The 22,649-nt window shown below is 40.0% G+C and overlaps 1 long non-coding RNA gene across 2 annotated transcripts in view; it reads right to left on the reverse strand.

The window, feature by feature from the left end:
- Positions 1-890: 890 nt before the first annotated feature.
- The window catches only part of LOC142042316 (uncharacterized), a 42,680-nt gene continuing 20,921 nt past the window's right edge, over positions 891-22,649 (reverse strand). The window contains exons 1-4 of one of the 2 annotated variants that reach the window (XR_012653709.1): positions 11,586-11,686; positions 8,837-9,034; positions 8,342-8,515; positions 891-1,742 (exon numbers count right to left, since the gene is read on the reverse strand). This is a non-coding gene — a long non-coding RNA (uncharacterized LOC142042316). Of the gene's footprint in view, positions 1,743-8,341; positions 8,516-8,836; positions 9,035-11,585; positions 11,687-22,649 lie in introns of those variants that run through there. The other variant, XR_012653708.1, reaches the window with a different exon arrangement.

A 22,649-nucleotide genomic window follows, 5' to 3' on the forward strand; every position in this document is an offset into this window, starting at 1 on the left:
ATACCATCAACAAGCAGAAGGTACAGTGGAAGGAACAAGGCAAGTTTTGACTTTCTGGTATGCTCTGAAGAAACTCTCACCAACTGAAGAGCAATGTAGAGTGCAGTACATAGCCTTTAGCTGGAAAAAGGGACAGAGGAAACATATCAGCCATACACAAAACTCAGATGACAAGAGGCTTAGAGATGCCAAAAATTCAGTAGCTAAAATTCACTCACCAGAACCCTCTAATAAAATCACAGCACAATGAAGCTCCTAAAGGAAGAGTAATGCTATGTGTCTCCAAGCACACGTCTCTGTGCTCACTGGATTAAATTTGGCAATTACAAAGAAAAACTTTGGGGTTGGAAATGCTTCTAATACTAGAGTGATTTGCACAGCATTTAGGAAATCATGAGGACCTGTAAATCATTCTCTAACATGTTCATGAGTTCCCTGGTAGTAGCGTTCCTTGATTTGAGTAGGTAAGCCTCGAAAAACAGAGAGACAATTATCATCTTTCCTGATGATGTTGGAGTTACAAAAGATAGCTTAAACTTCCAGAGTGCTCTTCTGCCAAAGTACTGAATCAAGGATAAACTCCCCAGGATACTGTGATAGGGGTCTGGCTTGTCCTGAACAGGAAGAATTTAGGTGGCCATGGGAGCACCTGGTGCTCAGAACCTTTCTTAAGAAAAGTGCATTTATGCATGAACTGCCTTTCCTTTTTAATGAACAAAACGGTCAGCAAAGACACGAACTGAAATTCCACTCCATTCAGAGTAACACCAAATTTGCCTATTATGCTACAGATCTCTCCCACATTTATGATTCAATTTAGGGGATAATGTCAATGAAATTGAACGTTGTGACTGGATAATAGACAGCTGCTGAAAGATAAATGCTGAAGAGAAGTGATTTATTTTCAGAGAAAAAACCTATTTTTTTAATGATGAAAGTTTGGATCCATTACAGGTATTACTATTATACCAAGATGCTATTATTTGTGCAATGCGATAAATGATTTTCTTCTCTCCATGACAAACAAAAAGAAGATATTTGCTTTTATACTTCATTGTATTTGATTGAAAACCTACCTTCTTGTTAGCCAAAAGATGGAGCAAGTCAGTGAGGACTTTTAGTCTGTATTGCAGCTCCCCAGATATCTCTATAAATAACCTGTTCCATCACCTTTTATAATTACCTAAACATCAGTCATATAGATCAACATCTTGAACTATCTGAACCAGGGGTTCATTTAGAACTGCAGAACTGTTCAGTTCAGGCTCTGGCCAACAGTTTTGCTGGCTAACACTGACTTTATATGGTTTACTTGCTACAAAGATTGCAATAAAGGAAAAGTTAGGTTAAACACCAAGCACTGGGGTTTCAAAGTTCCAACATCTAAAAGAATAAAAAATTAAATAGGTCTGGAAAACTTCATTCAGACCCTTTATGCGTATGCTTTACACCACAACTGTGTGTTTTGGTTTGGTTTGTATTATAACAACTTGACCTCACATTGTCATTTGCCATCTCCATTCCTTTCCCTCTCTTACCTGTCTTGCTTTTTGTTTGTTCCCCTAGTCTAATTTATCATTCCATCTTTGCTTCCTTTCTTTCTTCTTCATCCTTTGGTGTTCACTGTAGCAGACACAAGGAGTCTCCGGGGTCTCAGTTCTCATGTCTAGGCACTATGACAGCCAACCAGATCCACATTACCTTCTGCCTCCCTCTCTCCTATGTACTCAGTCACTTTGTTGCTATTAAAAAAAATAAAAATAAAAAAAATCCAGCCATCAGTTAGGAATTTTAAGAAAATGCAAGATACTTAGTGTTTTATGCAGGTGAATCTGACAGCCAGACTCTTAACAAAGTCTTGGGGAACGAATGATTTTTATTTTTTTTTTAAGGCAGGGCAAAGGCAAACGGAATCACAGCCATTGTATACGAATAGAGGAAGCTGAATTTACAAATGCATATGCACATGGAAACATGCTAGCTGACAGCACACACGATTTCAGAGCTGATCTGCAGGCCAGGCTTCCAGAGTGACTGCTTTCCTAGATGTATTCGTAATGGATGTTTTACCATTGTCCTCACAGGCTCTGCTTGTTGGGTGCTGGGTAACCAGTTGCCTGTGGACATTATCTCTTGTGAAAGCAATCTTGAAGGCAGCATGAACAAATCCTGAGCTGCCTAAACTTACCAGGAGTTGACCATAAATTTGAAGAACATCTTGGATTCGTGCTTGTCAGGCTGTACTGACAGTGGGGGAGATGATGGTTATTCTCAGGCTACTGATGTTCAGTTTGTGGGACAGATAGGCAGCATGTATCAGGAGCCCATGACCTTTAGTCAGAAGCAAAAATTGAATGATATCCACCATGCCTGCACTAAGGGTGGGGTTCCCCTGAGTGGACCCCGGGCGTATTTGTCTCAAGGATAGACCCAACGCAGTCGGGCATTCTGTTCCTCTGGGCTGCCCCGACGGGCACGGGGCCGTCACGGGAAGCAGCATCAGCCACGACAAAGCAGCTAATGGGCTGTGTCACAGCCCCCACAGCAATGAACTTTCCAGTGCAGAAATTGTTGTGCCCAGGAGCTGTACAACCCAACATATGTGTTGTCTCTCTTTGAGGTGGTACTTGCTTTTTATGAAATGCCATGAAGACAAACCTGTAAATCAGCAGTTCTATAGTAGCCATGCTTTGGCTGCTTGCTAATTAGGCAAAGTCATGACTACCATGACACAGTGAAACTGAGCTTGGCAGCAATTTTTCAGAAGATTTCTGGCCCACTTTCTGGTATCAGTCAAGGTGGCAAGGTCTGGAAGATGACTTGGTCCTCCTTGCCCATCAAGATTCCTCATGTTCTTTTAACTTTCTTTCTCAACCTCGCTGGTAGCATCTTGGTTTAGAGAAGTGTGAGCAATATTAGTTCAATATTTTGTTATGTGGTGGCTCTTGATGTCCGTGCATTGCAGACATTGAAGGAATACCATGACTGCTAGATGGCCTTCGTTAGGATGGTCACCAAAGGTTTAAAGGGTGGGTGACATTCCAAAGCCACCCAGTCTTGCCTGCCATGTAGATGCACCCAGATGTCCTAGAGATGCCCCAGGGATCTGAAACATCGACACAGAGGAATCTATCCAAGCTTGGGACTCTATGACTGGGAAGGCCCTAAGAATCAGGAGACGCTTGGGCCTCAAAAGTGTAACAGGCAGAGCCGAGCACAACTGCTAGCCATTACACCTCCACTCCCTGAGTACAGCCACACGTTTTTTAAGCATGTTGAGGATCAGCTATTGTAATAGCTGTGCATGGATTTTCATGGACAGGAACTAATGGAAATATTGCCTAAATTGGACACTTCACACAGGTGGTTACTAAAATATTTACAGGCACACCACAAGGTGAAATTAACTGTAACATTAATTGTTTCCACGGTAAGTAGTATGAGTATCCTGCAACAGCATCTGTTGCTTTCAAATTCCCCACACAATGGGAGATTTCTTTTTGGTATGGCCTTGCCTTCACATTAGACACCATCATACCTTAAAGACCATGTAGATATTCGGCTGTGTTCTCAGCCAACAGTTAAACAGAAGCACTAAATGCCTGATGGCAGTTACAGACTCGCTGAGAGGCAAAAAGAAAGACAGCACCTGTTTACAGCCTTTCATTTGTGTTAGGTTTACTTAGCCTCATTGGGATGGTTATTATTTGTTCTTTGTGAATATTTCAGTTAAAAGGCAGACTGAAGAACAAATTGTTTGCTACCAAAATACAATACTGGCTTTTCTGAACATTAATAATAATAATAATTATAATTATAATAATAGACAGTATTATGAAGGTTGTACCACATCTTGGAAAAGTACACTTGAGTGTTGCTCAGTATCCAGCAGGGCTCATGGACAGACTGATAAGCCTTCAGTTAAAAAATCTTACAATACATAAACAAGTAAATCAATGGAAAGGCATATACAGCTTGTTGGTTTTGTCAATTTTGCATAAGAAGTCAGCTATAATAGAAATATTTCATTTGTGGCTGTATCCAGGGGTCTCACATGCTGTGCACAAGGGCAGAAAAGGTAAATTCAGATTCAAAAATCCACTGTACATTCCCCCATCAATAGGGATTACATGGGATTTGTTTACTCAATGTTTTCACATTCTTTGACCATCTTTAATGGCCATATAATTTCATATGGATATAATATACTTTAAACATCTATGAAAATATTATGAATCTTCTGAAAAAAAAAATATGTATAATTTACTAAACAACACCAAAGGAAAGCTGTGATCTTTGTCAGAGTTTGAAAATTATTAATAAAAAAGTGTCTTCGGAGATTGCAAGCACCCTTGGCAGTAAAGGGGCTTGATGATTTTGTTTTTTCTTCAGTGCAATGAAAGCAAATGATTTCTATGGGGAATATTCTTAATTCAGTTCAGCAGATTCTATTACCTAAACCAATAGTGTTTTTTAATGCAATGAAGTCAAGATATTCATGGGAATTAATTTTTTTCATAAAGTTTTCCAGAAAGCAACAAAACAATGGGAAATGCATAATTCATGTGCTTCACAGGGAAAGGGACACTTTCTATTTACTTGTAAAAGTAAAAAAGAATGTCTGTTGTAAAGTAGCCTGTATAATATTGGATTAAATTCAGTGTTATTAAAAGATGGTGTGAATTAGAGACATAAGGTACAGGAAAGAAAACCACTGAAACTGTACAGAAAAAAAACCCTTTTGAGGTCTGCTATAGAAAAAGCAGAAGACTGGAGGATGTGGTTTAGAAGGATTTATTTGCAGTATTTTCTGTCCATGAGAACAGTGAGTTCATTTTTAGAAATGTGTAAAGTGATATTACTGCTTATCCACTTCAATCCATCAAATTAGTTCTATAATTACAAAATATTTTGAAGGGGGGCATTGTATTTCAAAACCTACAGAATTTGAATATTTTGATTCTTTTATATATGTAGGTTTATATGCTGAATTTACTGAATTTATGTTTGTTTCCTAATATTGTATTGGGTTAACTGCTCAGTGAATAATAAAATACATGAAGCTGGAAGCAAACTCTGGAAATCATCTAGTCCAAGCAGGGCTATCTTCACAGTTAGAGCAGATTGCTCAGGGCTTTGCCCAGCTGAGCTTTGAAATTCTCCAGGGATGGAGACTCCACAGCCTCTCTGGCAAACCCATGATGATGTCATAGTAGTAGTCCAAGACATGTCTTTTTTAGAAATTTTTGTGTCTGAATTCCAACTTTAAATCCTGCTTACGTGCCACCTAGAGCTGTACAACTCCTGAATTTCTGGCTCCCATGGCAGTATGTTGACTGTATTTCAGGTATTTTCAGCATTTTAATGACGTGTATGTGAAAGACACATCAACAAACTAAGAATATAATACCCTTAGGATGCATTCGGTGTGTACAGCAATGTAATGCTGAATTAATTTCTGTAATGCTGAATATGTTTATTATTGATTGAAACTGTTTATAATTATTAATATAACAACTATACCAAGTAGTACCTCATATGGACTATGTTATTTTAAGTACTTTCTCTCTTCTGCAAGTAGCAATTAAAGTTTAATTTCAATAAACAATTTACCAGAAAATGCTCACTTTCATTCCTTTTTTTTTTTTTCCTAAAAAAAGTGAAAAATCCTGCTTTTCTCCCAGATATGTAAAGAATCCATAAACGCTACATGTCTGGTTTGGATTCCAAGTCCCTCAGTTGACTAAACATTCCTTAAACTCATTTAAATTAACTAACTTTGTCTCACTAATTTGTAAGTAAATGGTGGAGCAGAATCTAAGCTATTCTTTGAGAAATGATAGTTTTGATATTTGAAAGAATATCTGTACCTTTGAAAGGTGGTATGCATTATTGTAGACACAGATTTGGAAGATCTATTTAGGAGGTGATGAGGAAAGGCAAAACAAATGGTGATAAGTTTTGTAGGCACTGATGAGAAGCTAAAGCCTGTGGAGTGGCACCGTGAATTTTTATTTTATTGGAGGAGCAGGAGATATTGCACTAGCTAGTGCTCCTTCTGCTGAAAATATCAAGTACATAGAAGGTGATGAGTTTGCTTTTTAGTATCTACCCTAAATTCAATCAGCAAGATTAAAATCAACTACGATGTGCATGCAAAGCATTTATCTGCTACAAACAGGCAATGCGCTCTGAGTGCTCTTTCATCTGCTGCAGTAGAACAAAGTTACACTGCTCACCATTCAAGAAAGAATTTAACTTGATGGTGGTGGGTTTGGTTTTTCTGGTTTTGGTTTGGGGTTTTTTGTTGTTGGTTTTTTTTATTATTTTTTTTATTTTAAACTTGCTTTGTTATTGTGAAACCCTAATGGTCTTCCTATCACTCGGATAGCCAGAATATGTGATGTTATCCATTGTGACAATGTTATTAATTCACTGTAACAATAAACCATGACTATCTGTAGCGCACATGCTGCATGCTGAAATGCATATGATTACATTAGTTAGTTAATAATGGGGGATTTTATCTGCCTTTCTTCGTTGTTTTTTTCAAACAGCTCTTCATGAAAATTTCAAGTGTCTCCTGCTCAGTAGCAAGTCATAACTCCATGTAGATGGCTCTGTTTTCTTATCATACATGGTGTAAAGAATGGTCTGCCCTTTCTCCCTCTCCTTTTATTATAATGACTGCAATTACTACTTGAACCCTCTATTCACCTTCTTTTGATAAAGCACAGAAAACTACAAAATCTCTTAAAAATTAAGCACTGTGAATATTAATGAAACAGACCAAGATGGTGTTTATGACACTAGCATGATCCATTCTGCTAAACAGACATATGGGTCATGTATCTTCCTGCCTGTATTTAGAAAAACATTGACCCAACCACAGCCTTTGCTTCAGTTTCTTGAAGGATGGCTTTGCTTTACTCTCACTTCAGTGACTACACAAACTAGCCAACCTGGCCTGTATCAAAGAAAGAATTTTCTTTGTAGCGATGCTACAAAACTGCATTTGAAAGACATAGCCTCACAATTGCTCTGAATTGCTCACCATTAATTTCAGATAGGGCTCCCAGATTTCTATCTGTGATTCCCTGCACAAAAAATAGCTCCCAAGAGCTCTACGTTTTTCTGGCTTACCTACAACACATGCGACCTACCAAGGCTTGTGCTATGGAAACAATATGTTCATCCTCATTAAGTGCAGTGCATGTCAAACACATCAGACCTACTGTGCAGGTGATCAATTTAGTAAGATGATTTCTACACAAGGTTTAGCATAATGCAAACATGAAAACATTTGTCACCTGAAAAATGCAGCAGAGTCATCCACTTTCACTTAGAGGATCTAAAATGAAGTCTCCAAAGTCAGCAAGGGAAGAAGGTGCTTTGTACCGCACATTATCAGCCTGATCCATCTCTTTGTGAAGACACTTGCAAAGATTCCCACTGGTTTCAGTTATGGATGACTAACCATGCATTGCCTTTCACAAAAGGAGCATGAGCATATCTTCACTACCTAAGCCAACGGTGGTAACTAAAAGATGACATGTATGTTCCTTCCAGTACGAGGATACCAATAGCCAATACCCACAGGCTAACACATCTGTCTGGGTATAGGGGTCATTCTTGTTAGAAAAAGTTTGTTATTCTTTGTCTTGTGGGGTTTTTTTTCTTTCCCTGATCAATATATTACAATTTTCAACAACAAAAAAAAAATGTAGAGAGCAATGTTTCCTACAATCACCCCAAAGGACTTCCATAGGGAACCCAAAAGTTTAGAAGAGAATTACTTTGGTAACCTTCACTATTCTGCCAAATGTCTTTACTGGGGTGAACAATAAATGCCACAATGCACTCCAGCAATAGTATAATACAGTATTGATTATTACAATTCCATGAGCAGGGGGAAACTGTATGCTGAATTATACTCTTCACTGTAAATTTCAGGAAGATTTATAGTCCTTTTTCTATAGTTTATCCAAAACAGCTGATCATGACTATACAAACACCCAGGCACTAAAAATATTTTAACTGCAGTTTATATTCCAATTTAACAAATCAGGAATATCTTCAACCATCCCATGTATTAATTATGCCGCAGCTTCGTCTCCTTATAAGGGTTTGAGAGATGGCACAGTCGGGATGCAGCCTGTCAGGCTGCTTTATCCTCACTGCTTGGGTTCGGAGGAGGAGGGAAGCAGGGGGGCGGTTGCTTAGTAAAACACACCATCTTCTTGAATTTAAGTAGAGTTTTACATCTCTGCCACCCATAACAATCCTTTCGATGAACCCTCTAGAAATAAAGCCCCAAAATCAGGGAGGGGCGAGGGAGTACCTTTTCTGCACAGTGCAGCCACCCCTGGTGCTGCTGGTGGTGGAGAATGGGCTCTGTCACTCACAGTCCTCTCTGCTGGGTGATCCGCAGGCAGCGATTCCTGTATGAAGCTGGGAGAAGTGCAGAGGAAGCCAACACCTCTCAACTATGCCATAACTAGGATGTCTTATTTCTCTGGGGAAGAAAATGCATATATACATACATAAATTTAGCTGGCGCTGGAATAAAAATGCATGGGGAGAGAGAAGGCATATTCCTTTTTTATTATCTTCCCCTACTGGAAAGCCATTCCTTTTTAGCACTTAAGTACAAGTGGACATGCCATTTATCTTCTGAAGCCTCTTTTTGCTACAGAGAGATTTCTTGAATTTGTTCTGGTGTTCAAGTTCACTTGACAATTTCATTATTCCTTGTGTTAGATCAGGTATATTTAGATCCTTGATCTCCGGGCAAATCATGACCAAGTGCAGGACCTCTGTCTATTCACCAGCTTACCTGTGTCTGTTAAGTTGTGATTGCTTGTATCCGCGGATCCACAAAGTCATGGCATGTCGCTTTGCTTCTGTGTTTTCACTTGCTCAGCGTATCCTCTCCTGATACCTAAATTTAGATTCAGTAGCAATTCATTCTGCAACTTGTACTGCTGACAGGGTAGGCAGTTCTGCGGTGATATTCTCTCTGATGTGCTGAACACTGCACAAGACAGAGAAGAAGTCATTAATGTATTAAACTTAACAAGATGGCAATTAATGGAGAACATGGCTCTCTGGATTTGTTTCAAGTGTACATTTAAATATGAACGTAAATTCTTTTGCAATCTGAACTGTTCTCTATTTAAGTTTCCTAATTGGGATTGAGAGCTACTAATGATACTGACCTGATGTCAAGTTGTGCCAGGATGGATTTTGTAAAGGGGTGAGCACTCTGGACCCAATTCTGCAAGCGCTTCTTATGTGTATGGCTAACTTTAAGCCACATGAAGAGTTCTATTTATCACAAAGATTGTTCTTGTGCTCTCAGGTTGAACATACTCAGCTGCTTTGCGGGAGCAGGGCAGGAGCATGCACCCTTTTCAGTAGTTTTTCACCCACAACGATTTAATTATCTTGTCCAACATCTTGTTGCTTCGCTTCCAGGTAAGTCATTTAGACCAAAGACTCCCCTCTAAATCTTCCTTCCCTTTCTGTCTGTTTAACTAAAGCTCCATTTTTTAAACTGCTGCTATGCCAAACAATGTGTTTTGGATTAGCTTGACATCATTTAAAATTTACTTCTTTTCAGCAAGTTAGGAGAAATCTAAAGAAACCATGCTGAACACTAAGTAGGGATTTTGCATCAGGTTTAAGTTAGGCACATATATCCAAACAATCTTCTTGACTTTCCCAATTATCGCACATCACTTGAAATGTGTCTGTCCTGATGTGGGATGGTACAAGGAGAAAGGAATCACAGGCCCACTGTGTCTGTGTGTTTTCTCTTAAGTATGGAGCATATGTTATACAATAAATTTAAGCCTGAATTTATTTCACTGCAATTTAAGCGTAGTCAGATTATTTTGAGTTTGCCATGACTATTAACGTACATGTGCCCGTTATCACGATCAAACCAAAAAAGCTCAAACGTTGTCAAACCATAGCTGCTAGATCACGCAGCTCATAAAATACTTCTGAGACCCATTTATGCCAAGTCCATGCAAGTTTTTTGTGTACGCAAGTCTCAGTTTAGATTAATGCATCCTGTAATTATGTATCCTGCATCAGGAATAGCATCATAAATGGGAACAGGTGGCCAAACAGAGCACAAGCCCAGCTGTAGGGAGCCTGACCTGGTGAAATCTAGTTTAGCTGAAGTCTAGTTTGTGAATGCTCTTGCAAGACTGCTAACACAGTTCTGTACCTAGAAATACGTTGGTGGCCTTCTGCTTCCTACAGCGAGGAGGAACGTAGACCAGAGCGTGGAAAATCAGTTCAGGAAAGTTCTTTGCGATAAAAATGTATTCTTGCTTAAGAGCGTCCAGCATCCTCTGCCCAACCCAAAACCACAGAGGCAGAGTGACAAACAAGTCTCCCTCTCTAAAGCCATAATGAAGAGCTACATTAAAAAGGCAATAAAAAACTTGTCATAAATTAACTGCTTGGATTTCTCAGGGGGGCATCAAAATTTTTCCTCAGTTTCAGCCCATTCCACCCTCTACACTAAAACACTCCCAGGGGCTGGCAGGCTCTTGGTCCTGGGGGTGAGCCCTGCTCTCCCTGGGGGAGGTCTGGTGAGGGTGGTGCCCACCCATGGCATGAAATACGCAACCTCCCTCCTCTCCACCCATCCACAGTGCTGCAACGAGGAGCCCAGAAAGCTTATTTAATACCTCCCTGCTTGCGTGTAATTTCTTTCGGTTTCTACAGAAACAGAATGACAACATCATCCTTGCGAAGATAAGAAAGCATCAGGCTGAAGCATGACCTTTACTTCATACGGTCATTTTATTGTGGCTATATATTAATGAGTAGCAGGATCCTAAAGAGCAGCAGATATGGAGCTCATATTCTCATGTTATTGGTTAATTGCTTACTACATCTCAAATTCAGTCGGCTAAGTCTCTTGCTGGGAAATTTCTTGGTACAAAGGGGTGTGCGTGTGCAGGCGCACACACGTATGCGTGTGCACAGACGTATGCGTGTGCTCGTGGGTGTTGAACAGCTCCGTGTGAGAAATGATGTTTTAACAGGCTGTTTGCTGGAGTAAATGGTGTTCACGCAGTTCCAAAGCAGGTGCAAGATACCCATATGCTGTGCTTTTTTAACTCTTAAACCAAATTTACTGTGAAAATATGTGCAGTATGTGATTGTGATTTTTAGCTTATCTATTTATCTCTACTGGGTCTTGGATTTTTTTCCTGGATTTACTCGTTTGTGAGCCTCCTGGTAGAAGATTCATTAGCATTTACTGAGTTGATACACAGTTTCTATTCTCTGGTCCTGTTATCATTTTCTATTACATTTTTTTGAATCAATTCTTTTTATTCATTGATATCGAGCCTTGTAAAAACAACTTTGAATAACCAGCGCATTAAAATGAATCACCCATTAGAAAACATTTGACACGAAATATCTGTCCCCTGTCCTTTGATCGGTTTTCTTACTGTCCTAAGCAAACATCTTGGAACCAAGTCCTTTATCTCAAACTGCCCAACAGCTAGTTACAGAAGCACCCATCTGTCTGTCTGTCTGTCTGTCTATCTACCTACCTGTATATCTTCTGTTTGTTTACTGAAACATTTTTCCTGGACAGTTTATATTCTCAGCAGAAATTTGCAACATCTGAAATGAAGTGAATAAAGGGTTGAATATGCTGTTTGCCAAACACTCCCCAAAAAGGGCAGACTTTGGGAAGTTTTCTTTAAAAGCTCAGATCCTCAGTACTTCATATTCTCTGCAAAAAAAGAGTGAGTGAAAAATGAACAAGTCATGGTTTTTCAGAGCTCTAATGACTTATACTAATGTATTCCTTCATCTAAATACAGATTTCTATTTAAAATTCAGTATGCAGGGGTATTATGAAGTCTAGTTTAATAGATTCCAAATAATTGCCCTTTAGAAATGATGAATAGCTGTTTAAAGCCACTGATAAGAATATACTATTTCTCCCCTAACAATGGGCCTTCTACATTAACTGTATCATATATGCCTGAAATTAGTTTATTTTTTTTTTATTGATATGCAAACTACAAGCTGATGGCAGATGGCAAATAACCCCTCACACTAACACCAAACCCTCCAAAAAAAGCCTTGTCTCTGCTACTGTTCTTGTAGGAGGACAAAAAAGAGAGATAAGAAGATAGCTTTTATATTGAAGGCAAACCACTGAAATGCAGATGATGCCATCCTCCCTGGTACTCAGTTTTCAGATTTTCTGGCATAAAAGGAATAAGATATAAGGTTGAATTAATGACCAGATTTTGCACAACTGCAATTCAGGATGCTTTCTGTGTGCTGCTCATGCTGTCTCTGACTGCCCTTTAAAACAACCATTCTAGACTTGTTCTTTCATTTAAAAGATGAGCATCCAGAAATACTAAATTAAAAATACATTATTCATATATTCAACATAGGAATGACCTGACAAAAATTTCACTTAACAGAGCTAGTGGTTTCTTCATAACATATGAAACCCGTTGAAAACACCAAGCAAAATAGATTAAATGCATCTACAGTTGAATCTGCAGTTATGCATACAACATGATATTGGAAGTTTCTGAGGTTGTATGTGTTTTGTGTACTAAACACACCTGCTGTACTTATATGCAGCACTTGGGAAAATAAATGCAAAATATGAATCTATTAGAAAACTAACAGTAACAGCTTTTTCTTTAAAAACTTGTGAAGTATTATCTCAAATATTTAAGGAGACATACAAAGATATTGGACACCAACACCAGTGGTTTTGTCAAATAATGTGGTAATGCTGAAGTTATAAAAGAGTGATAGATATATATAAATATATATATGTTTTTTCACTACATAATGGTTGGGTTCTATCAAGCTTTTAGATTGCAAGCAGAAATAAAACACTTGCTGGGTGAAAAGTACATATATCTATATAAAATTAAATTGCATTAAAAAACATCAGTATTTCCTATTATGCGCATATTGCACAATGTTAACATCCTTATACTAGTGCTTGCTTGCTCTCTCTGCCCATATGTGACTGCATGTAATTGTATTTCTGTACAGAGACTGCATCTCAGCTGAATGTTTGCTGCTGGAGAAATATTTGCCAGTGTCCTTATTTGCTAAAGTTAAGAGCAAAAAGAAAGCCTCTTCCCTCTTTCCTAGAGGTTAGAAAGTTACTGTAAGAATTGTTTTACTTTCCTCGTTTTCATCTTTCCTACCTACCAGCGACTTAGATTTGCTTTCCAATTAATTTTCCCTTGGCAAATTTAGCAACACCACAAGAGGTCCTAAAAGTGGGTTAAAGCAGTTTTATGTCTTAACCATGGTTGCGTCTATAATGCTTGGCTCTGGTCCCTTTAGCCTTTTATTTTTTTCTATAGGAGCAGGGCAGTTACCCCCCTCTCAGGGCCTTTTCTTCCTCCCTCTGGGGTAGGCTGCCTTCTCCACACACCACTGGTACCCAGAAAAGAATGGTTCTTCTGTTTGTCTGGCTGCCTGCATATTGCATCCATTGCTCCATTCAGCCCGTCTTTTCAGGTCTGCTAGCTGCTGTACAACTTAGCTTTTGTGCTCTACTGCCAGGGGTTTTCTGAAGCCAGACGCTTTTTGAAAAGAGGGTATATTTGCATAAACAATACCATGTGAGGAGGTCTGCTGGAAACAAAATCAAAATTCAGCTGAGCAAATCTTCCTGAACAACTCATTTCTTGCAACCAACACCTCCTATCGTTACCATCTGTGTACTAAATTATGGCCGAAAATGCATGCAGCTCTTTCTTTTCACTTGCTCTTGTGTACAGATTCTTCATATCAGCTGAAGTATATTTTGTTTTCAAATTTAGGCTGAACAGGGACCCTTAAACAGAATTTGGTATATGGAATGAGAAAAATATGGTTGTGTTAAATAAGGAACAGAAGGCCAGCCATGCATCAGCTAGCTTGCAACCCAGATTGGATTTGTACTGAAGGCTCATCAAAATGCATATCAGAAACAAGATCTACCCATCAGCTTGCTGAGATTTCAGGTCAGTGATGGCAGGGCAGCTTTATCAGAACAGAGCAGGGAGAGGAAGGCTCACTACTGTGGCTGATAGCTGAAGGAATCATTCTGGAAATATGTGTGCTTAAAACAAATCTCTAGTGGCTTAAAATATTGGCTATACTGAGCGTATGTGTATGGTGTGCACATAAACACAAACATAAAGAGGTCATACATATGTATACATGAGTGAATTCATGTATATGTCTATGCAGAAGCAAACATACACATGGTCTGTGCTACATCCTCTGTGTGCATTTACGATATCTTACCCATGGGAACAAAAATAATTAGGCTAACCCTGCAAAAAGGCTGGCAGGCAAACCAAAAGTAGCCACATGGAAAAAAGGAAGAATACAGTTTCATAAGCCACTGCTCAAATCTCCCACTTATTTGCATTTTTTATTCAAATATCTACCTAGGTAATGCATCTCTCACTATTCCATTAAATTACAATCTTAATTTTGCTTTCTTGCTCAGATGCTTTGGATATAATTAATAACAATATTCAAAATGTGCCTCCCCGACCGCATTAGGTCTGTACATACAGCATCTGTTTTGCACTGCCTATTAAACCACACTCCTCTGTCAGAAAAAATGGTGCCTATGGATGCGTTCGGCATGCAAAAATACCGCGAATGAGGGGTTCTCCTTCCACCCCGCTGCCTTGGTCACTGCCCACTTTCCAAGCCCTAGTGCCAAGCGGGTTGGGAGAAGCCAGATTGCCTCCGAGTGTTGACTCCATCCACGGGTTAAAACAATGCACACAGGGGATTTTTTGTGGGCCTCTTTCATTGACCTGGTTTCTTCCCACACAAAACCCAGCTCAGGGGAGCGGTTTGAACAGAAGGTCTCATATCATGTCTTTCCACCTACAGACAGGGTCCCTATGGAACGGCTTCCCGGGCACCTCCCAAGTCTCCAAAATAGCCCCTTGCCATGAGTCCAACTTCATTTCTGTCATGGGGCTCCGGTCAGGGTGCATCTCGCCCCGAGGATGTACCCGAACGGACAGGTAGTAGCAAACGGAAAGGAAATACATTCACTCCTTCATATAATGTCCAAGTCCTCTATGAGATGTGGAGCTTTATTGTTCTTACCTGGAATGTAAAGTGGCCCATTTGATATAACACTGGAAAATGAAGGTCAGTGAAGGTCCTGTTAAGGAACTGGGCTTAGTAACAATTTTTATCAGATTTCAGTTTGGGGGAATCATCCCTTTAAAGGTATTTGCCATCTGTTACAGGAAAAAAGTTGCTACACAAATAACATACATAAAACACATCCATTAGTGCTTAATAGGTGTGCTAGAGATAGGAATGCACACTACATAAAATCTGCAAATATGGCTTTATTATTCTACTTCATTGCCCATAATAAATCTTTCATTATTCTGAAATTAAAAGCATGGCCAGCACTCCTTATGCGAACCACCCCTGGTATTCCTTTACAACCTAAGTGACCGTATCAAGCAAAAGAGAAAACAACATTAAAAATAACCAAAATTTGGTGCTTGACCAAGAAAATCCAAAATACCTGCTGCATCAATGCCATGAAACTCTAAGCTCAAGCACCAGCGAGCACGTTTGTCATCCGTCAGCTCCTGGTTTCGCAGTAAAGGAGCGGGTCTCTCCCAAACTCCGTCTTCTCCGCATGCCCCAGTTGAGCCCCACAGGGCCAAGCAAGGTCCTCTGTCTCTGCAAAAACCAGACGGGACCCCATTGCTGCCCCGTTCAGCTCTCTCTGTTCCTGGCTGGTACTCCCAGGCGTCTCCTCCTAGAGAGGTCTGAAACTGGTCCACCGATTTTTACTGGTCCCTACGGCGGGGGGTGAGACTGCCGTAACCTCACGGAGCCCTCCGCTGATGTCAGCAGGGAAATGGCTATATCGCTATATCGCGCCTCAAATCAGCGAGGCATACGGAGGGCAAACCACATTAGTCTCGCTGAAGGCAATGCCTCGCGTTACAGCTGGGACATAAATAGGGGAATACAGGAGAAACTCACACTTCAACATTAACCAGTGTCACCTCACGGGTCCAAAATATGCTATGTGCTCCCTTCTTTTAAGACCAGTTAGCTTCACGGTGACTGGGCTGCTTCTTTAAAATGATCCACAAAGGAAGACTATTTCTAAAACAAAGCTCAGGAATATGTCAGTCTGAAAGCAGGACTTGCACTTGAGTGATTAGCAATTATGCATCCTGCAGTTAATAGTCTCCACATATGTTAGCATATATATTAATCTGTATGTTAATCTCTCTGCTTTTCCGAGGATTTTCTCTATATTACCCTCACCACCCTGACAAAAAAAAAAAAAAAAAAGAAATTCACAGAAGAAATGATAGTGTTTATGTAAAGAGAGACATTGCCTGATTAGCATTAGCTGTGCGCTCATTATAGTGCAAGAAAAAATTAGAGGGGAGGGGAGGGTTGGAAGTAGGAGAGAAGGAAGAGTGAACTCCGTGTTGTTTGCAGAATGTATTTTTCATGGAGTCTGCAAAATGCTTTGGGGGGGGGGGTGCATGACTGGATTTTGTAATCCTCATAACTTGGAAATCAATAAGATAAATGGAGGAGAACTGAACAGCTAGTGGCCTCAGTCTTGATGATTCCAGGATAAATCCTTTTAATAAACATGAAACTGCAGCAGAGCAGAAACTCTAAGTCCTACTTTTGATTTAAAGATGTTTACCTCCGTATCTGCTACATTTCTTGGGTTTTATTCTCCTCCTATCTTTTCAATTTTATCTCTCTGGCTACCCATACGGTTAATTGTTTTTTGCATTTATTCTTCAACGATGAAGCACGCGTGTACGTACATAACACATTAATATATGCAGACAGTGGGGACATACGTATAGTTTTGCTTTGTAGTGGCTCCCAAGAAGACTTAATGGAAAATTACTGTCATCCTATAGTTATTTTGTTCATGCTTGAAACATACTGTTGTCTGTATGAGAGATTCACATTTGTGAAACATGAAAAGGTAGAGGAAAGGATGGGAAATATCATTTAGAGAAAACTTACAGATAGATTTTGCTGGTGGTGGTGACAAAGGAATTGTTTAAAAAAATGAAACAAACTGCACTGGTTTCGCAGCACTAGGACTCCTTCACTAGTTAATCCATCAGAATTGGGATTTGACAAAGCTTGCTTTGTATAAAAAATGTTCGATTAATTTAGACATTTCCACAGTATAACAACAGGAATTTGGAAGTTCAAGATTTAATATCTAGGCTTTCCTTGATATACACAGGGGAAAAAATACATTTAGATCTCTCATTTATTTTCCAATTAACTGTTCTTTATCCGTGCATTAATATTACAGATGTCTCAAGAATAATTAAAACAGATAAGCAATTTATAAAAATCTTCACATTTCATGCTAATTACCATAATGTAATGTTACATTTCTATTAGCAGCTTTTGTTCCCTCCCCCCACCCTTTACTTCTAGCAACCCTGGGGCCTTAGCCAGTCAGCACGTTATAAATCTTTGTTAAAATACGACACGAAGCTAAGAAGCTTCCAACAAAGCAAATTGGACAGTGATGGAGCTCTCCTTTCTTTACCTTCATTTTCCAACAGCCAGCCTGTCATCAAATATGAAAACAATGATGTTTTTTCACAACTTGTCGCTGTGAAGGCTAAGGGGCTCCCAGGACAGAAGGTTGTGAGTGTGGACTTTGAAGGATCACAGCCAGGCCATGAGAAAGGCAGAGGAGAGCAACTTGATCCTAGGACCCTGTTGGAGACATAAATCATGGGCCCAGGAAGGAACTGTAGAGTCGACATACCTAGTACCACCATATCACACAATTATATTCACAAGCAATTAAGTCCCATCTGAAAATGAGTTGGCTTATTTGTTCCCACCATTCCTACGCAAGATTATTACAGGGATTTAAAAATAACCATTCTAAGGGGAATTCCTACTGATGTTTAATGTTCAAGCCATCAAGTCAAAGGACAGAAGTAGTGCCATGGGGTATTACACGAGCTCTCCTATGCCTCTGTTCCAGCCATCAGTAGAACCAAACATGTGGTCAAGCTAAACAGCATGGTTATCGTGAGCAGTTTGGGGTAAGAAATAAAGACGGTTCAAAACGCTGATCTTGTGAGCAGTTTACACTGATAAAAAGGTTTCCTTTGCTGAAATATGAGACTTCATATCAGTAAAATTATGTACATGCTCAAGTGTTTAAAGGAACGGGATAAACTTGTCCAATTAATTATCTAGAATGAACATGATCAGCTCCACTGGTAGCAATACAAACGGCCATCACGTTAGCCCGCGGACACGCCGAGGCACGCACACGTGCGCACCCCTTCCACGCCGGTGCTGCACGGCAAAGCCGAGCGCTCACGTGTGCTCTTAGTTGCATCTCTCAGCAGCCTCTTCCACTCAGCCTTTGAGCAGTAATTTGTGTCATAATACAGATAATGTACCTCCATATGTTTCAAAAATACACTCATCTAAGCTTTCAGAAATAATAATGTAGTTTAGGTTTCATTTTGTTTTTATTCCTGAAATAGACTTTGATACAAGGCAGTGGAAATGAGATATTAAATAAGAATCTTGTTCTGGTGCCAAGTTCTGAAACCTTTCTTGAGGGAGAAGAGTACGTATGTGCATCTCCTCAGCTGCTACGCAGTCTATTGATTCAAGGCTACAACACTTTTTTTATATTACTTAATTTATCTTTATTTATTGCAACATTGATAGCATTCAAACTGCATTAGATAATGTACTAGATAAGATACCTTTTTAAAACCTCTTACTGAGATCCTATTGGGACTGGCATGTAATTGAAAACACTTAATGGAATATTTCAGGGCATATTGCCAGAGAATGAACAAGAGAATCACATTTCATTTTAAAATGCCATACAAAAATGACTTAAAATGATCATAGCTGTGGTTTAGCGTAGAAAAAGATGGGTATTATAATTTACATAGACTTTCTTTCTTTCCAAAATTATTTTCTCTCTTTGTTACATTTGACAACTCACCCACTGTCTTTTCAGAAATGCCTGACATTCCTTTTAATTAAGTAGTGAGAGGCGACAAGCAATACATTTTCTAAAGATTGCTGAATGCATTGGGTGTGTTTTCAGCCTCAGGGCCAAATCCCAAGTTGGTTCACTCCCTCGGGAAGAAATATCAGTGCTTACAAGTTCTGCCTTGACCTACTCCATGATGGTACAAAGCTAGATTGCAATACTCTTAGTTAGGGCTTGGGTTGCATGGTCCTTACTTCTGTTAGGCCATAATAATATTTAGGTCTTGGAGGGCTCCAAACTGTTAAGTTCTGAGGTTTCTGATGACAATACAGCAAAATCCAGCCAAGACACTTTCCAAGCTGGAGATCTTATCATGAATTTCCAGGGTGCTTGCACAGCCTCAAACAAAAGGAGACGGCCTTCATCTTTTATAAGTAAAGGGAGGAACAGAGAGTTCAAGCGGGCTTTCCTGCGATCACACAGCAGACTATCTAGAAAGTTAGGAATAGCAGCCAACCTGCCTGTCGCCATCACCCCATAGACTACAGAAGGAGATCAATCCCCCGCGGGCAGCTGATATCCATACACATTCACGCTGCAAACGTACCGCTGAAACTCTCCCTCAAGCACCTTCGCATGAGGACAACTTTTGTGCAAGGAAAAAACGCTTCTACCACGAATATCATAGTCAGGAGAAGCACTAAAAGGCATCTTCAGCTGACACAAAAAAAATCTCTAGTTTAGATGAATAAAAGCAAGGAAACTCATTTCGGATGTAAATTTTCAAACCGTGACTGTCTCTACACACAGAGGCAAGTATACAATATTTTGCTGATTCAGCCTCAGCAAACCTTGTACTAGGAGCCTGTCTTCATATATGTAAAGAATTACAAGGGAAATACATAAACGTTTAGTTGTACCTGTGCGACTTTAGGAGCCTTGAGCACTCAAACACCTTTTACCCTAATTTTGTAGACTAATATTGTTTAATTGCTACTGACATTTTAGCTCTAATGAATGCTAAAAGTATTCATGCCACAAAGACGTGTGTCACCCACCTCCATTGCATTCTAACAGCAGGCAAAGAATCCACCTGGGGCAAATGATTGTGTTTAATTTAGCCTCTGTTCCTTTTGCAGTCTCCTTTGCAAGCTACATTTCAGAAGTAAACAGCACCGGATTGTTTTCATCCTGGCAATGGGCAAGAGAAACAGGTCCTTTTTATGGCCTGGCATTAAAAATTAGGGCTAAATCCAAATAAAAAGCTTGAATTAAAAATTCCTCCACACACTGGGTTTTGACGTGCAGCTCCAGAATAAAATGTCTTTGAGTCCTGTTTGTAAGTAACTCTTCTCAGAGGAATCTCTTAATGTCAGTCAGCCAACATCTTAAAGGGTATAGCTCATCTCGTCTATAATCCTGGTCCTGGACCTGGATTTGCATGAGCACAGGAACGCTACCACACATTATCACCATATGTCAATGTATATTTGCCTGCAGGTTTGAGAACCACATTAGTAAATAGGCCCTTCATAAATGTGCAGCAATGACAAAATATAGCAAATATTCTGAGAACTAGCTCATCCTTTCCACTTGTCACTATCTACAAGAGTCTGTACTGCTATCAGCTAATAGTCCCTGCAGGCAGATTTTTCCCACTGGGTGCTCAGAAATGATGGGGTTCACTGGAGCTGTTCCTTCTTCTGTTCTGTTGAGTCCGTTGGAATGATGACTCTAAATCTGGAAATTGAATGGGGCAAGGAAGGCACAATCACCAAAACTGAGATGGCTTATCAGCCCGATTCCCGTTTTGCAAAGGGCAGCCCCAAGCATTCCCTGTTGCTGAGAGATCTCATCTTATAGAGAGAAGCCAAATGTGGAAAGAGCCTGTGGTGGACAGAAATTTCCATACCAGAACGGAGATCGGAAATCAACACACTCAGATTACAGCCTATGGAAAATAAGTTGAATGTGTGAGCCATCTGCGTTCATGGTCTTGCCACTGGAGGTGTGAGTGATTTACCACCTCCTTGAGCAGCACCAGCCAATTTATTCAAAATCATATCATGGTCTTCCTAGCTAATAAAAGCAATCCAGTGTCAGTCACACCATCACTAGTAATTAATGCCTCTTTCAGAATACATCCAAACCTCTCAAATAAAACAATTGCCTAGATAACATCCTATCTGCCTCTCGCAAATCCTATGCACATTCCCACCAAATGCTCCTGCCATTGACTTCTGAGGCAAAGTGATCAAGATTGAACAACACACGGCATATGTTCACAGCTGGGACGTGTCAAAAGCAGGTTTTGAACCAGGGCGTAGCACAGAGATGCCCCAAGCAGCAGTGATAAATATCTTCCTTATGGCTATGATTTAAAGCCCAGGTTTACACTGTTTGACCTCATCTGCCTTTGACAAAGTCACAGGTACCAATGACCTATTTCTGTTTATGGTGCCAAGCTGGGGTGGATGTTGCCTTGGAGGACACACTTCATATATCCTCTGGTATCTGAGGTGATGAACACAGGCAGGATACAAAAAATAAGTAATCAGGGTGGTGACTGTGCCATGCAATTTCACATACCCATCACGGGGGAAGGGGTTTGCAAGGGTATACGTGTGGTGCCGCTTGCCAATAGACACAGATTGTTTAACCGTCACCTCCAGGCAGTAAAACCGGTTGCCAGTTCAAGTGCCAGGTAATTTTAAAGGATAATTATTAACCTTACTGAAGTTATTAGAGACTAGCTACTGGGAGACTTGTGAAGTGTGAATTATCGCTATCCGTCTGACCGGGAAGGATAGCTAATCCCCTCAAACATTTTATGCTGAGCTGAAGATTATCCCCCTTTTTAGATATTAGAAAAATCTTTAGAAAGGATCAAATTACACACAATTTTTACAGTTGTGAGAAAGCATTTACAAGATTTCTCTTCCATTTCTCTACCACCCACCCACCACCCTTCATACCCACCCTTCTTTCCAACAATATGTTAGGAAAACAGAGTTCTGTCTCAGCCCTCTCTGATACTGCCGTCTTCTTACTACACCACAAGCAGTGAAGTGAATCTCATTATATATTCCATGGAAAACATTTCTAAAGATGATAGCAGAGCTAACACCATGTGCTGAGGCAGTCAGCACAGCTCTTTCAAGGTCCCACAGTCTCCCCTCCTCTTCCTTCCCACCCAAAGTAAAATTTGTTGTGCTGAGGATATAGACACTTTTTTTTCCCCCCCTTCTTATCAAGCCACTAGTGAACTACCACTGCAAGGCAGCGTGGTTACCTTCCTCTCCTCCCCACCACTTTCACTCAACGCTGTCCCTAACGTTGAGCTTTTGGTACCTGTCCCAAAGCCAAATGCCACTATGGAACATTACAGGGCCACATCCTGCAAAGGAAAGCGTGAGCAAGCAAGCTCTTCTGCGTCTACCAGGGCCAACTTGCTTAAAGAAAGCTTCACATGTACATAGTACTGAAAAGAAACGGAGGTTAACCGGAGGGGAAGAAATTAAGAAAAGCTGTGGCCCAATTTTGGTAGGGTCTCTTCAGTCCCCTTGAAAAGAGAAACGATAGAGTATCACCACAG

The sequence above is a fragment of the Buteo buteo genome, chromosome 20, assembly GCF_964188355.1.
Source record: "Buteo buteo chromosome 20, bButBut1.hap1.1, whole genome shotgun sequence".
Lineage (NCBI taxonomy): Eukaryota > Metazoa > Chordata > Aves > Accipitriformes > Accipitridae > Buteo > Buteo buteo.